The 14,004-nt window shown below is 37.2% G+C and overlaps 1 protein-coding gene across 2 annotated transcripts in view; it reads left to right on the plus strand.

Moving 5' to 3' along the window:
• The first annotated feature begins 10,806 nt into the window (after positions 1-10,806).
• LOC148802255 (putative U3 small nucleolar RNA-associated protein 7) overlaps positions 10,807-14,004 on the plus strand; it is a 29,437-nt gene continuing 26,239 nt past the window's right edge. The window contains exon 1 of one of the 2 annotated variants that reach the window (XM_088898912.1): positions 10,807-11,044. The gene's annotated coding sequence lies outside the window, so the exon portion shown is untranslated. Of the gene's footprint in view, positions 11,045-12,101; positions 12,121-14,004 lie in introns of those variants that run through there. The other variant, XM_088898913.1, reaches the window with a different exon arrangement.

Genomic DNA, 14,004 nt, shown 5'->3' on the forward strand with positions numbered 1-14,004 from the left:
AGTAGGGAAAGGTAGGGAACTTTTACAAACCTTGCATAGGTTCCCTGCCTTTCCCTTCCTATCCTACCTTTTCTTTCAAACCAAACATAATCTAAAGGATCTTAATGACAGATGTAGAATGGCATAAGTAGTCCTTTTAACAATTTACATATATACTGAATTCTTATGAATACCAACTTTGGCTCAATTTGTATTTTATCAATATTGGCCCTCACCTTCATGTTTAATATATGATCGTCCAAAAGCAATATGATACTTTCATATTCAATTTATTTAATTTTAAGGTTATTCTACTTGAGCTTAATGCCCTATTGATAAATAAATTACAGATGGAACTATCTATCTAAATATCTTGATTCCTAGCAATATATCAAAAAGGGCATTTTGCATGCAAAAGTTTTGGCGATTCTTGAAAGTTTTAGACATGGTTTTCAAAACCAAACTGAACCGGACGGTCAGACTGGAAAAATCGGGAACTAGTTTGGTGACCGGTTTCATTTTACCTCGAAACTGTTATTTCACCAAAAACCATTGATTTGATCAGAAAATTGTTGATTCGGGCGATTGAATCGTTCAAACCATTCAATGATTTGGCCAGTTTTTATTTTTTTATTTTTTGTTGTCAGAACGGGTCATCCGTTCGGTTCAAACAATTAGACCATTTAACCCGGGAACCGGACCCCTGACTGATTCATTGTCCGAATTGGTTTTAAAAACCTTGGTTTAAGAAATCTTAAAAAAAGACCCTTGTCTAAAGTTATCGTCATTGGTTGATTGTTTGCAAAAAAGAAATTGTGTTCCTCCCAAAAAAGTTGGGTTCCTGTTAGAGGACAATAAGATTCCACATAAGATTGCTTGTGGAATCTTGGAAGTCTCTTTTCTTTTTATCCCTAGAAGTTTCAATAGGTCAACTCACTTGTTGGTTAGTTATGGCTTTGTGTATTTTTTTTGAGTTTGAGGGTGTTCTTCCTGTTTTGTTGTCCAAGTCTTTAGAAGACGTAGGTTACAACTTACAACATGGTTTTCAAAACCGGACCAGATTATAGACAGTCGGATCAGAAAAATTAGGAACTGGTCAGATAACTGGTTCTGTTTCACCCCAAAAGCACTTTTCGGCCAAAAAACCGTTGATTTTGTCAACAAACCGCTGATCTGGGCGGTTGAACCATTGACCCAAACATGAGTATTGGACCATTCACCCCGAAAACCAGTCCCCATAATGGTTCCCTATTCAATATGGTTTTAAAAACTTTGGGTTACAAGCTTTGTGTGAGTAAGGTTAGTTTTTTTAAGTTTGCTTGCCTTCGATTTGTGTGCTTTCGACTTAGTCTTGTGTCATTTTTTCTTTTATAATGAATATATATTTTCCCATCAAAAAAAGTAGTGTATTTATGATCATCTAAATTAGGGTTATAATTTATAACTTCTCTTCACTTTTCTATTAAAAATGGTTTACTATCAGCCATTGTTACTTTTCAATGCCCAAAAATAACCCAGTCTCATCAATCTACATTCTATCGATCTATCCTATTAATTTGTTTATATAACAAAAATACTTGTATTTTATTTATCTCTCCTATTCCACCTACTGCTGTACACTAGTCTCACAACCCACTTACCAAAAAAATATCTCACAGCCCACCAACAATTCAATTCGGGTGAATGGATGAGCCTATTTCCAAAATTTTGGTTCATAAGGGATTAGGTTGAAGAGAGGGGTATCATTGTAATCTTGCAAATATATTTGTGTATTTCGTCCACCAAAAAACAAGTACTATTTGTTATAATAGAAAATGTCTGATTAGAGAAACTTGTCCAGACTTGGCCCTTTGCAGATCTCACAAAATGACTTGCAACTGGTTTTGGGTTTGTGATTTTGTCCCAATGATTCGGAATTGGTTTTACATTGATCTAATCCAGTCTCAATCCGTTAACAACCCTATTTCAAATGTGACATCACCTTATTATATTGATCTCTCAACCAATGGTCAAATTTAAAAATAAATGGTTTTCTTTTTTTTTCTTGATGATTCTCCTTCGGTATTTTGGATATACACCGAATCTCCCACAGGGGAAATTTGAATAGTGCAGCACCACACTAATAACCATGGTTTTCAAAACCGGACCGGACCGGATGGTCAGACAAAAAAAAAATTGGGAATCGGTCTGGTAACCGGTTTTGGTTTTTCCCCAAAAGTAGATTTTTTTTTAAAAAAACCGTTGATTTTGGTCAGCAAATTGCTGACCTGGGTAGTTAACCATTCAAACCATTCGAATGGTTTTGACCATTTTTTTTTTAATTTTTTTGTCAGAATAGGCCAACTGTTCAGTTCGAATCGTCCGACCATTCGACCCGATATCTAGACCTCTGACTGATTTGATCTCCAGATTGGTTTTAAGAACCATACTAATAACTCCCTTCCCAAAAGTCAATGGTTGTAGTAATCAAATCCGTATCTCTATTGAGAACAAACCGACTAATATACCAATTGAGTCATCCCTCAAATTGGCGCTTTTTCTAATAATTGGTTCATTTTTACACATGGATTAACATATAGACTTAGATTTAATTTGTTTAGATTGGATTTTCAGATTGGGCTTAAAAGTGGAATTATTTATCTACTTTGTTTATATGATTGGATGCCCATGCCTCAATCTTAACCCATCCTGAAGTTAGGGTTCGTACTTTTTAACTTTAACCTAAGGCTCCGTTTGCTTTTTGGTAAGTTGGTTATTTAGGTAAGTGTTTCTTGGGAAACATTTGTCCAGGTAAGTGCATTTACCCATATTTTTTTGTTTTCCAGGTAAATAAAATAATGACCACTTTAGCCATAAAAATTCAATTTTCGATAGGGGCATTTTTGTCTCATCAAAGTGTTGGCAACTTTCCCTCAAGTGAGAAAGTTATTTACCCACTTTGCAGATGGTTGTCACTTACGTAAGTGATACCCAGGAAAATAAACTTTTCCTTATCCCCATATAAATCTGAAAAAAAAAAGAACATAGGTTCCTTTCAAAATCCCAAAAAAAAACCTACTTCAAACCCAACTTTTAAATACGCTATAGAAAACTTTGTCTAACCTCCATTTTCCCTCACATGTGAATGTTGTGTTGTGGGTAGGGTAGTCAATGGGTTGATTAACCCAATAGACCCAAACTAATTGGGTCAGTTTCGTTTCTTGATATATTGTCTCGATTCTTATTGGTTTGAAATTGGTCTCACCTAGTCCCAAACCGATTCAAACCCGACTCAAGTTATATTAATTGAATATATATATATATATATGTGTGTGTGTGTGTGTGTGTGTGTGTGTGTGTGTATGTATATATAACATTTTTAGTAGGATTATTATAATTAAGTCCAATTGGGTCAAACCCGATTGTCCTAAAAACCGATAGATTCAATTATGGGTCTAAAATTACAGACCCTATCAGGTCCGATTCAGCTATGGGTCTTTATTGTTTCTTATTGGCCGGTTCCAAATCTATTTGGATCTGACCCCTAGTTGTTGTAGGGGTGGGGGTTGGCGATTTTTAAAATTTGCCGATTTGCATGAAAAGGAGTCAACCTCTAGTTCAGTTTTTAAAACATTGGCCAAGGTTTTAAAAACTAGACTAGACAGAATTGTTATGGGGACCATTCCTAGGTTGAACGGTCCAACCATTTGGTTCGAATGGACAACCCGTTCTGACTTAAAAAATAAATAAAATAAAAATGGTCAAAAACCATTGTCCGAGTCAATTTGATTGGTCGAGTCAGTAGGTCACTGATCAAATCAATGGTTTTTGGCCAAAAAGTAGTTTTAAGGTGAAACAGAACCAATAATCTGGTTGTTCCTAGTCAACCGGTCTGACTGTTCGATCCGATTTTCAAAACCATGACATTTGCAAAGAGTCAACCTCCGGCTCAGTTTTTAAAATGTTAACAACGCAATAACATTGTTAGGGGTAGGGGTGGAAATGAGCCAAACTTTTTACGAGTTATTCGAACTGGAGTCGACTCAGACCAAGTTGAATTTTGAACCAAAATCAAGCTGGGTTCGAATAAGATATGGCTCGGCTCGTCAAGCTTGCGAGCCTAGTCGAGCCTCTGTGTATGGTGGCCCCATTCACATTCTAAAAGAAATTACCAAATACAAAATCAAAGAGAGAGAGGGAAAAAAATCAATCGAACAAGCCAAAACCCTTTTAGTTTCAACCCTCCCTCTCCCTGCGAACGCAGCTGCAACTCTGCGAGACTGCGAGGTGCGGCCTGCGACCCTACCTCACCCTCAAGCTCTCTCACTCTCAGACTTAGTCGAGTCGACGCCCGACGGTATTGTTACCTCACAGTCTCAGTTTCTTAGATTCTTCTTCTTCTTCCTGATTTTGGGTTTTTCTTTGTCCTTTCTACAGCTCTGAGAGTTCAAAGTTGGAAGGACTGATTGGCTCCCAATCTCCCATCAACTAATCTGTAACCAGCTGTTTAACATTCAAATGTAACAATCAATCCCATAACCACAAAGACCACCGCACCGTCCATGTTAACTTGCAGTATTTGTAAAAAATTTCATTACATGCTAACTTGTGGTATTTGTTTTGATGCTATTACTAAAGTAAAAGATTTGCCTCTTTGAAAAACAAGTAAAACATCAAAATTCTCTAAAATGTACCTGAGGATGCATTTCTGGATTCATATTAGAAGACCATCCATCCTCTGATGGTTCAGGAGCATCAAAGAACTCATCAGCCACATCATTAAGTACCAGAAGACTTGCAGATTTTGAAGATTGTTTTTCCACCTCTTCTTTCATCAAATCAACTTCCTTGGTCATAATATTCTCTGATGATGTCTGGACTTCAACCTTGAGATCCTATTTTTCATTCTGAGGCAATCCTATACATTGTGTCAACTCTCCTAATGAGAACTCTGTGGAGGGGTAATTTCCTACTTTGGCTTTGAAGAATTCCCTCAGTGCTGCAGGCACAAAAATCATGATGCAACTCAAGTAATGCCCTGAAACTTCATGAGCCAAAAACCTAGAGGCTAGGAAGAATGAAAAGTGGAATTGTGCTTCATTAATAAAGAAGAACAAGAATAGTACCAACAACTCTAGTCTCCCAAGCATTCGGATGGTTATTGACCTTGCAGATGATGTGCGTATATAACACTTCCAGAACCTCCAGTCAATGCCAAGCTTGTGCTTACAACAGATTGTTTCTCTTGGTTCACTGGAGAAATTACGTATTCTCCATCTTCTATAGATTCATTAAAGCTCGAGCAGGCTTGGTTTATTATCGAGCTTGAGCCGAATTGTGCTCGAATATATAGTTTTTTCATTCGAGCTAAACTCGAGCCTGTATTTCTAGTTTGAATCAAGCTTGAGCCTTGTAATGTTATACCGACCTGAGCTCGAATACTCAAATGTTCGGCTTGGTTCGGCTCAAATCCACCCCTAGTTAGGGGGCTCTGGCTAAACAAAAAAACCTGCTGCGTCAGGAGCGGCAGAGACGTTGGTTGGCCACAGGAAATAAATCTTGAGTCCTTCTCACTAGAACACTTGATAGGAAATATAGAGAGAAGAGAGTTCCCTCGTCGTTTTTGTTGGTTTGTTCTTTGGCCCCTTCTTGCAGTATAGCTCTGCGACAACCTATCTCTTGGACTCAGGTAATTATTGCCCTTCTTAATTCGTTTATGTTTCCTTGTGTAGGATTGCCTTGTGCTTCTGCAACTTCTTTTTATTTGTATCTTTTTTTGAAGTGATTTTTCTATTTAAATATTTGAGATTGTGTAACTTTCATTATTTTTTTATAACTTTCATTATTTTTTATATGAATACAGTTTATGTGAAGGCTTGACTATATCGGACTTGCACCCATCTGTTGTTTGAAAAATTCCCTCAAAGAAACGATTTGTTTTTAGAGGAAAAATTTGTGATTTATTACACTAATTTGCATACTATTTAATTTTCGTCACGTATCCCTTTTAACTTTGAATCTTTGATTTTGTTTATTCAATAATTTTAGTTTGCATCTGTGTTACGCAAGAGCCAATAGTGAATGCAGAGCATTAGAAAGTCAGTTAGGTTGTTCTGCTTCTTTTTTTTCCCACTTAACATAGTTTTTCCCCCCAAAATAAACACTGAGGTGATCCAGAGCAGTGGACCTCGCCGGTCACTCAGCGCCTATGTAGTCCATGTAGGTTACCAGCTCAATGCATTGCAAAACATACATGGCAGTATGGATATCTGATGTTCTATTGTTATTATTATTATTATCATTATTTTTGATCGATATCTGATGTTCTGTTATCTGAATATACTGCAATGTTTGCATTCTAAAACGATGAAGAATCAAGATGGGGGTGGAACAAGAAAATGGAACTTCTGACAAAAATAGGCCTCTAGTTGAAGAGGTAAGAATATTTCCTTTCATAGTTTTCTGTAAAAATTATTTCTGGTTAGACGGTGGTTCTAAGACCTTTTGTTGGGTTCAAAATTGAAATCTCAAGAGGTTGAGGGCTCAAGGGAACATCATCCAACTTGAACATCTGAATGCAACAAAATGATCCCTTTGTATATACTAGCTAAAATTTTAGGTTGGAGGTGCTGCCCAAAACCCCACATGGACTTATTTGGGCTTGCCTCAAAGATTTCCTAGGGTTAGGATTTCCAGATGTTTAAAATCACACTAGCTACTTGAAGTAACACTGCTAAGAGACAAATAAACACCTTAAAAGTCTCACATACATGGACCATTGAGTGCTTGAAGAACTTTTCTATGATCCGCGTGTGCTTACTTTTACTTCCACATTGAAAATGTGGCTGACCCCATTAAACAGAACGGAATGGTGAAACAGGATTCATGTAGCCGATCCCATATAGTTGGGGATTGGGATAAGGGATGATGATGATATGTTTTATATGTTATATACTTATGTATTTTAATTTGTTCCAATAGTTTTTTTTTAAATATTTTGGTTTCTTTTTAATTTATATATTTATCAATATTATGTTTTATAGTTGTTTGATTTTTTTTTGAATATTTAGCTTTTTTTTTAACTTGTGCGCCTTGCCTCGCTTTGTGCCTCAGGAGCAAAATGGCCCTTGTGCCTTGCACTTTTAAAACACTGAGTCTTGAGGAGGCTTATTGAGAGGGCAAATTCTAGGAGCTTGGTGAAAGTTTGGAAAATAGGAAGGAATAGGGTCCCAATAATCCATTTACAATTTGTGGATGATACAATTCTTTTTTGTGCGGGGATGAGGTTAGGTGGGTTAGTAATTTAAAGCTAGTAATAAATTGTGTTTGAACAAATGACTAACCTCAAAGTTAATTTTGATAAAAGTTTGTGATTGGCATCAATTTGAGTGATACAAAAGTGGAGGAAAGGGCCCAAATTTTGGACTGTGTGATTGCTCAGTGGCCATTGAGCTATTTGGGGCTTTTACTAGGGATAACCCGAGTAAATGAGTTTTTGGAACCTAGTGATTGATAGATTCACAAAGAGGTTAACCTCTTGGAAGAAAAACTACCTTTCTCTAGGTGGCGGGATAACTTTGATTAAGTCAACTTTGGCTAATCTACCTATTTACTTTTTGTCTGTGTCCAAAATTCCTGAGGGAGTATGTGGGGCTTTAGAAAAGTTAATGAGGGATTTTCTATGGGAACCAGGGAAGGGGAAAGGGATCAAAGAGTTAGGTGGGATATTGTTACCAAAGCCAAAAGTGATGGTAGGCTTGGATTGGGTAATTTACAGAAAAAGAATGAAGCTTTATTGGGGAAATGGCTTTGGAGATTGATAATGGAAAGGGATAAATTGTGGGCTCAAATAGTTTTAAGTGTTCATGGGCAAACGACGGATGGTTGGGATACAAGAGTATCATCCAGGGCTACAAGAACTTCTCTTTGGAAATCTATTCATGCCATTCTTCCTTCATTCCTTTTTTTCATCGGGTATGACCTTTGTTCTGGTAACCTTATGAAATTTTGGGAATATGTTTGGGTGGGAAGCACACCTTTGAAAGAGCTATTCCCCTCTAAGGGTTTTAGAAGGGCTCTTAGAGATTTTGAATTGAACACTATTTCCGATATGCTCAAGAGGTGGTTTATTGATCTCTCTAGGAGGGATAGTTAGGATTTGGGTCCCTTCTCCTACGGGTGTTTTCTCTTGCTCTTCCTTTTTCAAAGAGTTGACTCATACCCCACCTGTCTTTGGACACCCTTTCCCAGTCTTTGAAGTTTTGGGTAGGCCGATCCTCCCAGAATTGGTGTTTTTTGTTGGGAAGCTTTCCTAGAAAAGTGTAACACTAGTGATTTACTTCAAAGAAAAATGCCTAATTGGTGTTTATCCCTACACTGGTGCATCCTGTGTAAGGAGAATGGTGAGAGTTGCTATCACTTATTGATTTTTGTCCCTTTGTTTCAGAGATCTGGTGTTGTTTTTTCTCTCTTTTTGGTTGTAGGTGGATCTCCCCTCCAAATGTGCAAAGCTTGTTCATTTCTACTTCAGTTAGGGGGTTAGAGAGGAAAGGTAAAATTCTGTGGAGATGCATAAGAGCAGATATCTGCTCGACAGTTTGGGAGGAAAGGAATCAAAGTACCTTCCATGAAAAAGAAAGAAACAAGGATGCCATCATTGATTTAATTTCTATTAGGGTGGCTCATTGTGTTAAGACTATGAAACCCTTTGAAGACTACTTAGCAGGAGATATTATTAGGAATTGGAAGGGAGTGGCATGGTCAGCTCCATTAAAAACTTCCCGTAACCCAGTTTGGTCTCCTCCAGCTATGATGTTCACTAAATTGAACTTTAATGGTAGCAATGAAAGAAATCCAGGCCCTTCATGTATAGGAGTTTTCAGGGATGAAGAAGGTCGGATTATTGCCATGTATTCTGGTTGTATTGGATGGGGGGATTCTCTAAGAGCTGAAATATTGGCTGTCTTAGAAGGGTTAAAAAGAGCTCCGGAGAGCAATATCAAAAAACTGATGGTGGAAGGTGATTCTAAGCTGATTATTAGTTGGCTACAGAAGGAAGAGTTCAGTTTGTGGAAATGATGGTGAAGTTTGACTCAGTGCTGGCTATTTTGGCTTTGAATGGAGTTTCTTCTATGATTCCTTGGCCTTGTAGTTTTCTCTTGAATGCATGGTGTGGGGTTTGTTTCTTCTAAGATGGGTAATGTTGTTTTCTATCATGTTGATAGAGATCTTTAACTTGTAAGCATAGTTTTAAAAACTAACCTTGAAATGGAATCACTTTGGCCACTAGTTTCCATATCAAATGGTCCAACCGTCTGGTCCAAACCTTAGACGGTTTTTGGTCCAAAACCAAACCCAGAGCCATAATTGGTAACCGTTCGGTTTTCGAAATCATGCTTGTAAGGCTAATCTTTTTTGGAGAAGTGTATATTTTTGTCTCCTCTGTGTTTGTTGAACTTAAATAGTAGTAATCTTTGAGCTTGGATTTCCTAGTATATGTTGGCGTGCAGTTCCAATTAGATCATTGCATGTCAACATGTGTGAGATTATTAAACGATTAGTTTGTCTTGTTGATTTTTCATGTTTAATTTTTTTAAATTTGAATAAAAAATATAAAATGTGAATAAAGAAAGTTTAACCATGCAGTTCGTGAGACGGGATAAAACAAGCAAAATTGAAAAAAAAAAATTGCAGACCAAATCCTGACTAAATATAAGTTCGTGGTCTTGAATGACATGAAATATAAGTTTGATTGAATCAATTGTGGGCCGCACTTTTTATACGGGTCGCATATAAAGTAAACAAAATAAATAGGCCCATGGGCCGGCACGGCATGATTCGCATTTTATACGGGTCGCATATATGTCGTGTCGTGTCAGCTTAGTATGGCCCAATTTACACCTCTAGCCCTTTAGGTGACATAGATAGTAGTTAATTGGTCAGAAGTTTCAACGGGTCATAAAACAATTGCTGAGACTTCACAGTTTTATATATTCTAGATCTGCTATAAGCGTTAATCTTTTTCCATACACGCCTATACATGAAACAATCTTCTTCACCATCGCACTATTAGTCGGAAGTTGTAGTGGCAACCATTGTAGGCAAGGTTTTCGAATTATTGTTGACCTGGATGGTTGGACCATTCGGCCCGTGAGGCAATCGGTTCCGTTTTACCTAAAACCCGATTTTGGTAAAAAATCATTGAAAAGTCAACAAACTGTTGATCTGGGTGGTCAAACCGTCAACCCGTTCAACGATTTTTGACCTTTTTTATTTTTAATTTGTTTGTTAGAATGGGCCATTCGTTCCAATCGGACGCTTGGACTGTCGACCCAGAAATCGGTGGCCAAAACGATTTCATTTTTAGGTTGTTTTTTAAAACATTGATTGTAGGTAACGGAGTTTCTCCTTTCCTTTTGAAATAGGATTTGATGGATGGATAAAATTGACATTTCGTTATTTTTATCGGCCTTAATGACAATGACAATTGTAAAAAAATTTGGGGTACTGTAAACAATAAGGGTAGATTTAGTTAATTTACTAAACCTTAGGAGTACTTTAAGAAATTTACCCAAAAATAAATTAACACCACTAACAATTAATTGACCCGGACGGTCAAACCGTCCAAACCATCACCTGGTCACCTTTCTGGGTCCGGTTTCATCAAAATCCCGTTGTTTTGCAAAAAACCATTGATTGAGTCAACAAACCGTCGACTCAGATGGTTGAACCGTCGAACCGAACGACCTGATTAGCGGGTGACGGTTTTTTTACATTACAAATATTTAATAATTAGAAAATGACCGTCGTGTCCAAACTCCTTGCTTAAGCAGGATCCCTCTTTAATTTTAAGTTTTGTTTCGTTTAGGGTTTCATGTTTTCAAACTTTCAGAGAAACAACGAAAGAGAAACAGGGTTCAATTCTTGCGCTTGAGATTTGAGAAGTAGAATTCAAGTTTAAAACAGAGATTTAATGCCGGCGACTCCAGTCCAGTGATTAACGCTGGCGACTGTAATCCGTTTCTGAGTTTTTCACATTAACGTCGGCGGCTGTAAGCAACTAAGCATTGGGTGATTCAAACAGTCCGTAAGTTTCTCATTTAGTTTTGAGTTTCTTTTTAATTAGAAAACTTTAATTTTCGTTTTGGATTTTTGGGTAGACTTTTCTAGAACGATATTCTGGCATTCATTCTAAATTTCTAATATATCTTCTAGTATATTTTCTTTTCATTCATTTTAATATATTTTCTAATTTTTTAAATGGCTACAACTTGTCAACCCTTTTGAAGAGGTAATATTTTATTTTTATTTTCATGTAATTTTCTTATTTCTGAAATTCGATTATGTATCTTAATATATATTTTTTTCTTTTTCCACCAATTGACAAATGACAATTGCTTTCATATTTCTGCTATGAATATTATGATTATTGATATTTTTTTTTATTTTTATAATGATATATTTTTTATTTCCATTAAATCTGAATCTCTTAAATGTTAAGGTATGAAAATATATTTATGTTTTGATTAGTGAATGTTAGATGCTTTGCAATTTTATGATTTTTTTTGCCTTTTATGTATTTTTTGGTTATATATATTGTAAATTGCAGACATTTTTGGCTAATTATACAGGTATCATATATATTACATTTTATTTTTAATTATTTTAATTATGATGCAAGTGTTGTCCCGTTTGACCCGGATGATCAACCCATTCACCTGCGATCCAGAGGCAAAAACGGTTCAGCCTCCGGGTCGGTTTTTAAAACATTGGCAGTAACTATTTGGTTATTAAAAGAGTAAGGTTTGGGAGACTGACCAAATGATGCCCTAGTCATATGATTTGAGACACCTGAATCAATAATCCACATATGGCTAGTTGCTAGCTGAGAAGCAGATGTGAGGAGACTAACTAGATAGGTTTATAGCAGAAAAAGTAGAAGAAAAGGCTGATGACATAAGCTGCCGGCCTGCCGTATATCATCCTCAGTTAAAGTGCTAGAAGATTCCTCTTTTGAAGCTGAAGTTAAGGATGAAGTACTATCTGATGATTCTGCAACAGTCTAGAAAGCCTTATGTTGATCATTGTTGGAGGACGGGTAGGGCATTTAGTAATGATATGCCCTTCCTGTTGACAATATGTGCAAAAGTTTTTCGTTTTGGGGTGAGAAACAACATGTCTAAGTTCTTTGCATTCATAACACTGAATATTTGAAAAGCCTCCATCCCCTTTGATTTGTTAGCAAGTAACACAAGGCAATAAGGTACATTTCTGGGAAGATGTTTGGTTAGGGGACACTCCTTTTAAAAACAGATTTCCCCTCTATCTACTCCCTTTCACTCAATAAGGAAAGATTAATTTCATCTGTATGGATTTGAAAATTCATGGGGCTTTGGGTTGAGGAGAGGTTTAAGGAATTCTGAATTGGGTTTGGTAGATGATCTTATCTCTCCCTTCTAAATACTATGTTTTTGGATCATTCCTGTTTAGATAGCAAAATATGGTCGCCATCCCCTTCTAGGTTCTTTGCGTGTTCCCCCCTTTTCACTGTTTTTTGATGAATAATAATAAGTTTATTGATTTAGAAGCAAATTAGAGTGAGTTAATACATCATCCCAACGAGAGGCGCGAGCTGCAGCCCCTCCTTGAAACTTACAAGTAAACTAGGAAAGAAAAACAAGAATCACAACTGAGCCCAAAATAATTCTTCCCTATTTACCCCTTGCTTAGCTAACACATCTGACAAGGTATTTGCTGATCTCCCCACCCACTGTATAGTGACCAACATATTCCTTGTCAACCAACTAAATTTCTTCATTTCATTCTTGTATCGCCCCATAGCCTCTTCAAAATTTTTCAACCAACCCACTACCACTTTGGAATCCCCCTCGATTATTAGGTGTTGTACCCCCAGTTGGTTTGCAAATTGGACCCCTTGTACCGCAGCTAAAAGTTACCCATGCTGCTTCCATCAAAGTTCAACTTTATTGAGCCTTCGGGTGGAGGAGACCAGCTTGTAATTGATTTGTCCTTTAGAGATGAACACCTTGCTACTGCTAACCAATTTCTCCAAATGTCATTAAAGGAGAATTGATGAAAGATTTCCAAGGTCTTCAGCCAATGTATTGCCCTGTTTAACACAGTCTTTCAAATCTTGGCTGTTCCTTTCCTTATCTTGAAAAATTCTGAGATTCCTTTCTTCCCATAGAGTCCAAGTCAAGGCAGCACGAGCACATCTCCACATAATTCTCCCTATTTTTGTAGGCCAATAAAAGGTAGAATGGTTGAAGAGCATGTGAACTTCTGCTGGTAGACTCCAACTACCCCCAAACAACGAAAATAGCCAAGCCCAAAGGTCTGCAAAAAAGGGACAAGATACTAATAGATGGTAACAATCCTCACCATGAGTTCTACAGAGGATACACCAATTAGGAGAAATACAGAGAAAATGTCTTCTCTTTTGTAGGTTGTCTAATGTGTTTACTTTCCCATGGAAAACTTCCCAACAAAAAGCCATAATTTTTGGGGGAACTGGCCTACACCAAATTTCTTTTGACGGAAAGGGTTGGTGAGTAGAAAGTTGAGAGATGGACTTGAAGAAAGAAGCACAAGTGAAGGTTCCATTGGGTCTAGGAGTCCAAACCCTCTTATCTGGCTTGGAGGGATCCAAACAAACCTGATTAAGACAACCAAGCAAATTAGAAAGAGACTCAATTTCAGCATCCCTAAGTCCTCTACGAAACCCAAAATCCCAAGTAGGATCTAAGGGTGTTCCCAAAGGTGAGACAAATTTTGAGACCACCTCTGTTTTGTACAAAGAAATAGAAAAAAGCGAAGGGAACAAATCCTTTAACGGTGAGTCTCCTACCCAAATATCCTCCCAAAAAAGGATAGAGTTGCCAGAACAAACTTCATACCTGATAAAATTGAGGAATTGAGGAAGGGTGTTGTGAATAGCCTTCCAAGGTGCTGCTAGGTTAGCTTGCCTCGATACACTAGCATCCCATCCATTCTCTGACCTCCCATGAATGCTTCCCACCACCTCAT

The sequence above is a fragment of the Nelumbo nucifera genome, chromosome 2, assembly GCF_055504915.1.
Source record: "Nelumbo nucifera cultivar China Antique chromosome 2, China Antique-T2T, whole genome shotgun sequence".
NCBI classification, from domain to species: Eukaryota; Viridiplantae; Streptophyta; class Magnoliopsida; order Proteales; family Nelumbonaceae; genus Nelumbo; species Nelumbo nucifera.